Source organism: Asparagus officinalis, chromosome 10 (genome assembly GCF_001876935.1).
Source record: "Asparagus officinalis chromosome 10, Aspof.V1, whole genome shotgun sequence".
NCBI classification, from domain to species: domain Eukaryota; kingdom Viridiplantae; phylum Streptophyta; class Magnoliopsida; order Asparagales; family Asparagaceae; genus Asparagus; species Asparagus officinalis.
The window spans coordinates 55,129,438-55,141,586 of record NC_033803.1 but is presented as its reverse complement, the minus strand read 5'-3'; positions in this window follow the sequence as shown (position 1 = coordinate 55,141,586).

Sequence of the window (12,149 nt, the reverse complement as noted above, 5' to 3'; positions counted from 1 at the left end):
TGCCCTGATGGCAGAGTTTGTGGAACCAAACCCTTCTCCCGCTGGTTGTGAGGATCGTCGTTAGTGATCTTCAAAACCGCCTTGGGGATAGGAATTATCCCCGCCGGAGCTTGAACCTCCGGGAGACCCGTCCCAAAGCTCAAAGTGACCATGTTCGCCGTCACCTGCTTTTGGACCTTCTCTTTCTTCAAGACCCCCGCGTCGTAGAGGGCCTGGAGTTTGTCCTTGAGGACGTAGCACTTGGTTGTGTGATGCCCAAGGAATCTGTGATATGCACAGTAACTTGGGACTGCCCCTATTTTGGACAAGATATGGATCGACAAATTGTTGCGGCACATCTCAATCAGCGTCGCCTCGGAAACTTGGTCCCGACAGTGGACTGACCGATTCTGAAATCTTTTTACGAAGTCGTTGACCGACTCCGACTCCGACTTCCGTTGCTTCTCAGCGAGGAGAGTGGCCATTGACACTTCCGTGTCATCGTCAAAGAAGCGGGCGAGGAAAAGCTTTTCAACGTCGGCCCATGCCTTGATGGAGCCAGGCTCCAGTTTGCGGAACCACTCAAAGGCCACCCCCTTGAGGGTACCTATGAATAGTCGGGTGAGAATGGCGTCGTTCCCGGTAAGGAATCCGGTCTGCGCCATGAAGTAGTAGATGTGCTGAGAGGGCGACCCCTTGCCATCAAACTGTACCAAGCTGATGGGCTTGAACTTCGCTGGGTATGGGACCGTGTCCCATTCGATAGGGTAGGGACGTACCACCCCCAGCTTGTTCATGTTTTGCTGAAGCTTCAGCGCATTCAACTGGTCCTGGAATTCGTCAAATCTTTTGTCGCGGGTGCTATCCGCGGTGTGCGACGTTCCTATCGATGTTTTGGAGGAGTAGTCGGACTGTCGATTATCCTCCGTCTCAGCCGTTGGGCGGTGAGGGGGTACCCACTCCTTGTCCCTGGTTTGTCGGGGTAAGGGACGTTGGGTCCTCTTCTTCTTCTTCTTCTTGTTCAGCAGTTGCTCCATCATCTCTCTTAGAGAGTCGATGGTCGCCTGCTGTTCCTCCAGCTTTTAGGCCATTGTCTGCTCAGTATCGAGTCCGGTCATGTGCACTCTCGCCTGCGCGTCTTGACTTGAGCGCGAGGTCTGAGATGTGGCCGCCGCCGAATGAACCTCGTCTTCGCCACAGGAGGGAGGTACTAGGGTGGAATAATCAAACCCAATACTTACCCCCCTGCGACTACGGGTTTGCTGGAATATGCCTTCCTGCCGGCGTCGAGCGAACCGGGTGTTAGGTCTTAGGACGGAGTCCGAGTCTGGCGAGTCGGAGAGTACCGCCTTCCCCTTATCCGTCATGTTGACTGTGGCGGATGAGAGCTCCAGGTCGTCAGCATCGCGTCTTTTCTAGTGACGGCGCCTTCGACGGGAGGGCCTTGGTCGAGTGGATTGTTGAGAAAGTCTCTCAAACACCGAAGGTTTCACCGTTCCAACGCATTGGCAGTCGGCGATGACCGTGTGGATGAGTCTCTCACAATGACACTGAGGATTCGCCTCGTGAATAGTGCGTTTGCGAGTCAAATATTCTCTGAGGTCTTCTACAGGTGGTTGGTGACAACCCCCGGCCTCAGAAGAGTCGCTCTGGTGAGGCGACGAGAGATTTTTGGGCGCTCTCTCTAGTGCGCGTCGGGTGGAATGCTTTGGTGCTGGAGTCGGGCGATCTCGCCTTGACTGGAGAGTCTTCGCGTTTGAGCGGACCCCAGTACGTAGGCGGGTCTCAACCCTATGTTTGGACGAGCGGTTTCGTGAAGAATCGCCCATCTCCTTGCTTTTACGTTTATCCGCCAAGTGATTATGGTGAGGCTCGCCAGCCTTCGAGGATTCGCCTACTTGGGTAGGTTCACCCCTTGAAAGTGAGTTCTTCGCATCAGGGATATGACCTGAGAAGCGAAGTATTCCCGAGAGGGCGGCTTTGCCTTCCTCGGTCGACGCTCCTGACTTGGAGGGCCTCCCGATGTCGGGCAGTTTGCCTTCTCGTCTAGTGTTTCTCGGACCTGTATGATGGTTCAGGCCATTGTGAGAGACGGAGGTTGGAGCCTCTTGTCTGACGAGCTCTTGCCGCCGCTGTTGGTTAGTTCTCCCAGCGGGGAGAACGTCACCGCGAGCTGAGGCAGCGTGGTTTGTGCCGGAGCGAACCGGCATTCCCTTTGGGGTAGGTGTCTGCGGGGATCGCTTGGCGACCCATTTGGCAGACCCTTGCCCTTTGCGCTCGATCTCCGGCTTGGCGTTGATCGATTGCGAGGGAGTGGGTTCCTCCGATGAGACTCGGGTAGAACCCTCAGGTGCAGAGGCTTTGACCGTCTGAGGTCGGCCTCGGCGCACGACTCTGTGGCGTTTGCGGGACGCATCGCCACCAGAGGAGGAGGAAGATAAGTACTCTTCGTACTTGGTCTGGTCAAACTCGATTTCTAGGGACTCCACTGTCATCCCGACAGCAACCTCATCAAACTGAGCCACCACCATTTCATTCGATGAAACAGCTCCTCCCACTGTGGTCGCCATCTTCTGTAGGGTGAAAACTTGATTTCCCGAAAACAGTGAGTGTTTGTTTGTATTAATAAGAAGGCTTATTACAAACTAACAAATCAAATGTTTACAACAGAAGCAGAGGGAAAGCCCTCTTTGTTTTGTGTGGGGACTTTAGGTGGCTACAGGATGCTTCGCTCGATGCTCGTGTCGAGTCTGCTTCCCCTGGACCGTTCGAATGAGGGTGCTGGGGAGCTTCAGGACGCAGTAGAAGCTCGGGTTAATAGAGTTCGGGTCTGCTTAGTTCGTCGGCGATCGGAGCTCGGAACTAGGCGGTGGTGCTGTAATGCAAGGATCTGCTAACAGCTTGGTCTCAACTCTTTTCTCTAAGTTTGCGACCTCTCCTCCAGTGTGCTGGAAGGGGCTTTTAAATGAAAGAGGGACAGCTTGACTCCTCCTTGAATTATGGGATGTGACCACATCTTCTTCAGAGACTTTCAGCTGTTCCTCGATACCATGAATGGTCATTCGAGGGATTATGCTTTATGTCCTGTCACCTAAAATGGGAAGGCCCATCCTTGTATATGAGGCAACAACCGTCTGCTATCCGAGTGGACTTGACCAGCATTAATGAACCGCATTTATGAGTTCGCAGGTTGATGAGGTGTCTGTCGGATCACTCGTACTGTGTGTGACCGCTCGGCGTGCTTTGGGCACGGCGTTTTCTCCTTTCCGGTCAGGAGAGGCGATGAAGTAGGTGCACAGTACTCGAGTGGGTCTAGCCAACTTGCCGAGTACCGGCGGATCTAGCTCTTGACTCAGACAACTGAGGTGAGTCGCATTTATGAATGCTCAGGTTGACTCGACACATGTCCAGTCCTTCGTGCTGTGCGTACTGCAAGCGGCCGTTTGACGGTCTTGGGGTATTGTGCCCTCTCCCTTCAGGTCGAGAGGGATGGGAAGGCCCATCTCAGCACGTGGGGTAGCGGATACCCAGCTGTACTGACGATCTTGGGGTTTGCTGGCGGATTCGACCCTGAACTCGGGCAGGCGAGTTGGGTGAAAGGCGAACTTCCGCCATCCTGATCGATCTTAACTCATGCTAGCGAGCCGACCGTTAGGCGAACCTAGCATCGAGCCTATCTGACGTCTACGCGACTTAGGCCCGTGCCAGAGAACTGAGCGTGCGAGCTCCTCTCGTAGGCGAATTTCCTGTAAGCCTATAGAGGTATCTTTTACCGCCTACAACGGCGTAGCAGAAAAAATGAACAGAACACTAACAAAGCGTGCGAGGAGCATACGTCTACATGCAGGTCTACCAAAACTTTTTGGACGGACGCGGTGCATAAAGCAACTTACCTGATAAATCACGAGCCATCACTTCCATTGAACTTTGGGGTTCCGGAAGAGGTTTGGAGTGGCAAAAAGGTTAATCTCTCATACTTGAGAGTCTTTGGTTGTGTGGCATATGTCCACATCAGTGATCATGGTAGAGACAAGCTGGAAGCTAAGTCACTGAAGTGTACATTCATTAGGTATGATATTTTTTGAGTTCGGGTATCACCTTTAGGATGAGAAGAACATGAAAATCATCAGGAGCCGAGACATCATATTCAATGAGGAAGTGATGTAAAAGGACGTGGATAATGCCAAGGTAGATTAAAGCAGTGGGAGCAGTACTACAGATGTGGACGCATTCGAGTACATGGATTTAGAGAAACTTCCAAATAGGGGAGACAATGTTAATTCTGATCGAAGAACGGAGGAGACTTGTAAAACCCCGTAAATTTGAATATTTTATGATAAATTATGGTAAATATGTTATATAGTGAAAAATAACATATTTTGATATTTAAGTATGATAAGAATTGATTCGAGATCAATTTAATGTATATTTGTGAAAATATGAGTGCAAATGCACAAGACATGCACAAAGGCCAAAAGAGTGAAAATCTGGGAATAATGACTAGTTAAGAGTTTTTATATTTTACACACTGATTCAGTCAGAATTTGGAAAGGTGTAAAAGACAAAAGTTGTAGGTCTCTTCAACAGCTTTCTAATAAATCTTAGATCATCTCATTCCGAGGTCGTATGAGAAAGTTACAGCCAAAATACCAAGATTGTTTTCCTAGTCAGACTAGGTTTCCTGGTTCGGGTCAAACAGTTTTGTTTCGGGTTTGCCTCTATAAATACCTATGTTTTTCACAAAAATTATTTTCTTTTATCATATCTATGAACCCTAGCAGTCACCCTCTCTCCTCAAAAACCCTAGACCTTTTTCTTATAAGTTTGGAGAGCTTTGTGAAGCAAAACACCGGCACGAGGGCGAGATCATCGACGTGTAGCGAGGGAGAACGGGTTGTTCATGCTCGTGGTTTGCTTGCTGATTGTTTCAGAGGCTTGCACATAAGATTAAGGCAAGATCACTTACATCCAAACCCATCCCCATAGTTAAATAACTAGCTTAGAAGTTTATTTTGTGTTTACATGATTAGATCTTAATCTAATGTGAAAAAGATTAGATTTTTGTTATTAGATCTTAAACTCATGTTAGATCTATACGTTTTTCTTGTTGTTTATAATAGAAATATGATCATAATCATTAGGGTTTCTTTGAAATTCATTTTTATCTTGTTAATCATGTGCTAATCATGTTTAAACCCTAATTTGACTTTTAATTGAGTTTGCATGTGGATTAAAGATGAGAAAACCCTAGGTTTGTGATACCTAAGTGTTAAAATATGATTTAATGAATGATTATCTTTCCTAAGTTGATTGGCAATCATGCTTATGTTTAATATGTTAAAAGTCCATGCTTTAGATTGAAGAATTTAGTTAATCTAAAGAAAGAGGCTTGATTCGTTGTTTTAAGCCTTCATGTATGTTTTAGGGTTTTGAATACAAATCTAATGCATAAAATTATGTTTATAATTATTGAGTTGTTTCCAGATGTTCACATCTGTTGTGGCATGTTTGCATACAAATTTTATGGAGTTTTAGACATGTTTATATCAAGGAAACACAACGTGAATACGACATACACAAAGAGCATGAGAATCTGGAAACAAGGTTCACGGTCGACTGCCACGGTCGACCACGTGCAGGACAGAGACCTGGGTAGTCTCTGGAGCCTGTCGCGGTCGACCGCCAGTATGTTTTGGCTGTGCATGTATATTTGAGTTTGTTTTTGGTTGTCGAACGAATTTCTCAACCTTATGATGATAGACTATGATATTAGTGATTGTTAAATACACCAAGATTTGTGCATGTATGCTATATTGTGTTAGATTGGCACACTTTTGACACGAGTTAAATTGATAAACACATATGAATAATGATGTTCTATATGTATCCGGAAATAGGGAGATGAAACCTATTTGCCGCAGAACGATTGAGTAAGAGTATTACAATAGTATCGTATTTGCCGCAGAACGATTGAGTAAGAGTATTACAATAGTATCGTTATTACATGTATCCAGAATAGGGATATAATAAAACCTATTTTCGCAGGGCGATTGAGTATGAAATTATAAAAGTATCTTCATTCCATGTATCCGGGATAGGGAGATAAAACCTATTGCCGCGGAGCGATTGAGTAAGAATATTAAAAGAGTATCGCTATTGCATAAAGAGATGCACACATATATGTATTATCAGTTATAGTTACTCTCATGTTAGATTACCCAGGAGTAGGGTATATTCTTTGGTTTGTGGCATACATGATATGGCCTATGATGATGTTTAAGTTGAATGATATTCTCTTATAATTATGCCAACTACTTGAGAAGTAGTTCGAGATTGTAACATTGGTTCTATATAGTTGAGGCTTGGAGTATTTCTTTTGAGTGTTGTTTTCATTCATAGAGTTGGAATTGGTATTTAGGGATCTACAATTTGAGACATATAGTATATATATGGGGGTTTCCTTGTTTGGATTATTTCGCTCGACGTACTACGTCTCGTCTTGTAGGGGTGTCTAAATATTAACTCTATTAGATACGGGGAAATTGATATAGGTAGACTATGCTTAATAGATAGAGTCTCCACTTCATCTAGCAGCCCTTTCCCTGGGGACGGGTGGAGGTGATCTTGCTGTAGCGCTCTGACGCTCTTGTTGTTGTTTTTTTTGTTTAAATTGTATCTTTCAGGCAGATCAGAGTTTCGGAGAGCCGCAGGATGACGGAGTTCTACCTTAGTCGCCGTCGCACTGTTTTAGCAGTTGAAGCTCCACTATATAGTTATGTTCATTGTTCAGATTTTAGAGTTGTAATCATTTTTGTAGAGGCTGAGTGCCTTAGTGAGATTTCATTTGACTCATTGTGTTGAGATGTATTTCTGACTCAGAGATATCTTCATTCTATTTCAGTTGGGCTCATTTGTTGATATACTTCTTCTGTGCATATCTGATTTTGTACTACTATTATTATTTGTCTGTTTGTACCTTCACCTATTTGTTGTTTTCACTAGAGAGATAGTGACTGTGATGGTGAAACATGTCGTAGCATGGTGTTTGGTGCTTGGCAGGTTTGACAATCTGGGTTTTACCTTAGACTGCAGCCTTGTGTGAACCTTATGGCGTCACAAGACTCTAGGTGCAAAACCGACTACCCAGAGCGAGGAGCTTAGGAGGTCATCCAGGGTACCCAAACTAAATCCTAAGTATCTCTTATCACTAGACTACCTAGTTTTGACAGATAGCGGAGAACCAGAATGCTATGAGGAGGATATGCAAGTGAGTGAATCCCAGCAGTGAGAGCATGCAATACAAAACAAGATGGATTCTCTCCACTCGAACGAGATATGGGAGTTAGCCCAGCTATCTACACAGAAGAAAACCTTACATAATAAGTAGGTCTATTGGGTCAAGCAGGAGAGTCATGAACAAAGAGATACAAGGTCAAATTAGTCGTGAAGGGGTTCCAACAGCGGGAAGGAGTGGATTATACGGAGATATTTTCCCCCGTTGTGAAGCTTACAACCATCAGGGTGGTGTTGAGCTTGGTAGCTGGTGAAAATCTTCACCTTGAGCAGTTAGATGTGAAGATTGTCTTTCTTCATGGTGACTTGGATGAAGAAATCTACATGAAACAACATGTTAGTTTCATTAAGGAAGGAAAGGAAGAGATGGTGTGTAGTCTCAAGATGAGCTTATACGGATTGAAACAGGCCCCAAGATAGTGGTATAAGAAGTTCGATAACTTCATGCAGAGCAATGGCTATGGCAGATGCAATTCAGATCATTGTTGTTCCTTCAAGAGGTTCGAGTCCAGCTATATCATGTTATTGCTGTATGTTGATGACATGTTAGTTGTACGACCGTGTTTACAGGAGATAAACAAGCTAAAGAAGCAATTAGCAAAAGAGTTTGCTATGAAGGATCTAGGTGCAGCGAAGCAGATTCTTGGAATGCGGATCAGCTGGGATGCGGCTAAGGGGACGCTAAAGTTGAGTCAGTCTGAATACATTAAGAAAATACTTCAGAGATTCAACATGCATATTGCTAAGGTCATTAGCAAGCCCCTTGGAAGCCAGTTCAAGTTATCTAGTGAGCAATCACCCAAGACTGATGCAGAGAAAGAGCACATGGGAAAGGTGCCTTATTCATCAGCCATTGGTAGTCTGATGTACACAATGGTTTGTACGAGGCCAGATATTATCCATGCAGTGAGAGTTGTGAGCAGGTTTACAAGTAACCCAGGGAAGCAGTATTAGGAGGCCGTGAAATGGATATTACTATATCTGAGAGGGACTACGAATATGCCATTGTGTTTCGGGAGAAAGGAGTTAGTACTGCAAGGATACGTGGTTGCAGATTTCGTCGGTGATCATGATACAAGGCGAATCACCACAGGGTATGTTTATACCTTAAGTCGATAGCAGTGAGATGAGTCTAATATTTGCAGAAGATTGTGACATTATCCACAACAGAGGCAGAGTATGTCGTAGTGACAGAGGCGAGCAAGGAAATAATATGGTTGACTGGGTGCCTAGAAGAGTTAGGTTTAAAGCGGGGGAACGAAGTGTTTTATTGTGATAGCCAGAATGCTATACACCTTGCTAAGAACCCAATATTTTATGCCAGAACAAAGCACATCGAGTTACGTTACCGCTTCATACGCTCGATGATTGAGGACGGGAAGTTATAGTTGGAGAAGATTTTAGGGAGCCAAAATCCTGCAGAAATGTTGACTAAAGCAGTCACCATTCAGAAACTGAAGTTGTGCGCAACTTCAGTTGGCCTTCATGCATAAGAGATGAGAGCGAAGCCATAGGATGAGAAGATACTTGTTAAAAGAGCTTGTTGATAGCGGTTTGGTCTCTAAGTGGGACATTGTTGGAAACAGGATGTAGATCCAAACCTCGGCGATCTTGAGCGACTTCAGGCAAGGTCCAGTCGACGGCGCAGAAGAGGCGACGAGCTTCGACTAGGGTAGGCGAGCTCGTGGCGAGCTCGAGCTAAGGCCCCACAGGCGAGGTTGAAGACTCAAGCGAGATTGGCGACTTCAGGCGAGGTTGTAATGGTTGTAGGCGAGCTCGAGATTGAAGGCTCAGGCGAGGTCGACAGCGAGATGCAGGGGTCGACAGCGAGATGCAGGCGAGCTTGAGGCTTGCTGCAGCCGAGGTTGTCGATGAGCTGCAAGTGGGTTTTCTCTAGGCGAGGTCGAAGCTCTTCAGGCGAGCTCAAGTGGGGAAACGTGCAGGCGAGATCGTGGCGCTGATCAGGCAAGCTTGGAGTCCCCCTCTTCATCTTCGTTGTGGGAAACAGGTGGATCCAGCTGTTGGCTAGGGTTTCCCTATTTAAGGGAAACATTGTGCATGAGATGATTGAGGAGAATCTCAGAGAGGATTTTTTGAGAGCGGCAGCAGCGTTTTGTGAGCATCTTCTCCTCCCGACTTTTGAGCACGATATTTTTGAGAAGAAAAATCTCGGTCATTTAAGGGTTTCTTCCTGTAGTGATTTATTGAGGAGAGAGTGAGTTTTTCCTATTGGAAAAATTCACGCCTTTAGAGAACAACAAATAGTTTTTCTGTTTGCTCTTTTTGAGAGATCTCAAGTTGAGATATTCTCTTTGCAAGTTTTGTAATCTTCTTTAATATAAAAGAAATTATTTGTGTGACTCCCGAGGACGTAGGCAAATTGCCAAACCTCGTTAAAAACTCAGTGTTCTCTTTTCTTGTAATATTTTTTAATTTGTTGTGATTTCTTTTTTCTACTTCTTAACACAAGATCTTATAGGACAAATTCCGTACGAGGGTTCATATTTGACAGGTGGTCGAGTAGCTTGAATTCCCCAACATCTTTTGCTACTGCTTCTTTGTTATTCTCCAGTCTCTTTTCATGAAGAGTATCTTCGTAAAGTATGATTACAAGTAGTTTTTCCTTTCTATGTTTACTTATATGAGCATGGCTGTTAAATGTCTGGTTCTATGTTCTCAGATTGTGTTGGGGAATTTTAGTCTTCCCGTCTACTATGATTTGCGCAATTTGGAAGCCAACCCACAATCAACAAGATAGAAAATAACTACAATCAAGAAGAAAGAACACCAAGATTTACGTGGTTCAGTCGACCAACTTCGACCTACGTCTACGGGCAACAATACGAGAAATCCACTATGTGTCAGGGAGAACTACAAGAGGAACCACTCAACTCTTGTCTCTCAATCTTTCAACCTCACATACATAATCAACTCTCATATTATCTCCAAAGCACTCTCCTAACAACCTTTTGAACGGATAAAGACTGTGAAACCCTCTCTCAATGATGTAATCTTTTGCTCGGACAAAGACTACAAAACTCTCGTCTCTCGTACAATATTCTTGAATCAGGCTACGCCCTCTGCTAACCCCAGGTTACAAGAATATTGGCACTCTCTCCTCTGCTTAGTTTTTCCTCCAACAATAGAAGAATATATATAGGGAAACCAAAACTCTATCTTTAGCCTAACTTTCTAATTAGAATAAGATTCAAACTCCTAATCATGATAAGACTTAATCTCCTAATCATGATAGATCTCTAACCCTGTCTAATTCTCATGAAATTATACAAAGAATCAAAGACACAATCCTAATAGATTGCATTAATGATCATTCTTGAAACTTGATTTAGTTCATATCTTGCAATTGGTGCATTAGTGATTAGGGTCTGGTTTGGGGGTAAGTGAAATAACATAGGTAAATTCACATGGAGTTAAACCATGCAGGGTTAGCTTTATAGTGTACGCGTTGTGGACAAGTAAGTAATAACCAGCAATTTTATGAAGATGACCTTACATTGTGCAACATCTAAGAGGAGCGAACATGTGCAAAAGAGCTTTTGACATGAACGTAAAGCTACCAAATCCAATCCTCATCTAATCGTTGCTTCTAAGAGGAAGATTCATTTTCCGTCAAAATCAGTAAGAAAACATGTGAAAGTTAGCGCACTAAGAATAGATTACTAACCAAGAGTAGATTGGCAAAATAATCAACACTCTATTATCAAATAGTTGACTTAATTTGAGTTTAATTAATCGAACGAAGGTATCCTACTCTTCGCAAATGACATAAATTGATTAATAATTGAACTAATTATTAGTTTTCGGAAGTTAAACTGTGGATATAAAATTTGTTCGCAATATATAAAGTTTGCTATACATTATACAGGAATTCAGGTCCTCTCCACTGTTGAAAAATAGTGGAGAGATAACCTTTGATTTTCTAAATGGATGACTGATATATTTGTTTTGAAGTGCAAATTAGGAGTTAGTGCAATTCATGGAGATACGATACGTTAGAAAATCACAACTATCCACTAAACAATCAACGATTATGACAACAAATAGTAGTGATCTCTCTACTATTTTTTGATAATAAGAGGATCTAAATTCCATTAACCAACTTCAGAGCATCTCCAACCACAAAACCCAAAATGGTGTAGTTTTTACATCAAGTTGGTGTAGTTTTTACACCAAATCACTATTCCATCTCCAACCCATTACACCAAATTTTACACCAAAAAGAATATTCCTTTTATTATTCTTATCTTTTAACATTTTATCTATTTAAAATATTTAACAAATTATGTAATTATATAATACATTACATATAATTAATTATAATAATACATTATATAATTAATTTTTATCTAAATGGTGTAGTTTTTCTTATTTCTTTTTTAATTTTATTTTAATAATTATTTTATACTCTAATTTCATTATAATAATTTTTTTTGAATTTTATTTTAATAATTATTTTATACTCTAATTTCATTATAATAATTAATATAAGATAATATATATTATTAATACAAATATAAAAAACAAAAGCAAAAAGAATAAAGTTTAGAAGAAAAAGCAAAAAGAAAAGAAAATATGAATAAAAGAATAAAGTTTAAAAGAAAAAAGAAAAAAGAAAAAAAATTGCGCCATTGCTACAGTGTTGCGCCATTTCTGGCGCAACACTGTAGCACCCCGCTAATTTAGCGGGGTGTTTGGCGTTCCATTGGAGCGCCAAAACACTCCAAAATAGAGTTTTGGCGCTCCATTGGAGATGCTCTAAGTGCTAATTAGCCAAGGAATATATGCTTTGAGAGCTCTCCTACCAACTCCTTATTATCTTCTGTCCCTTCCTTCCAGTGGGATCCAACTGCCCACCA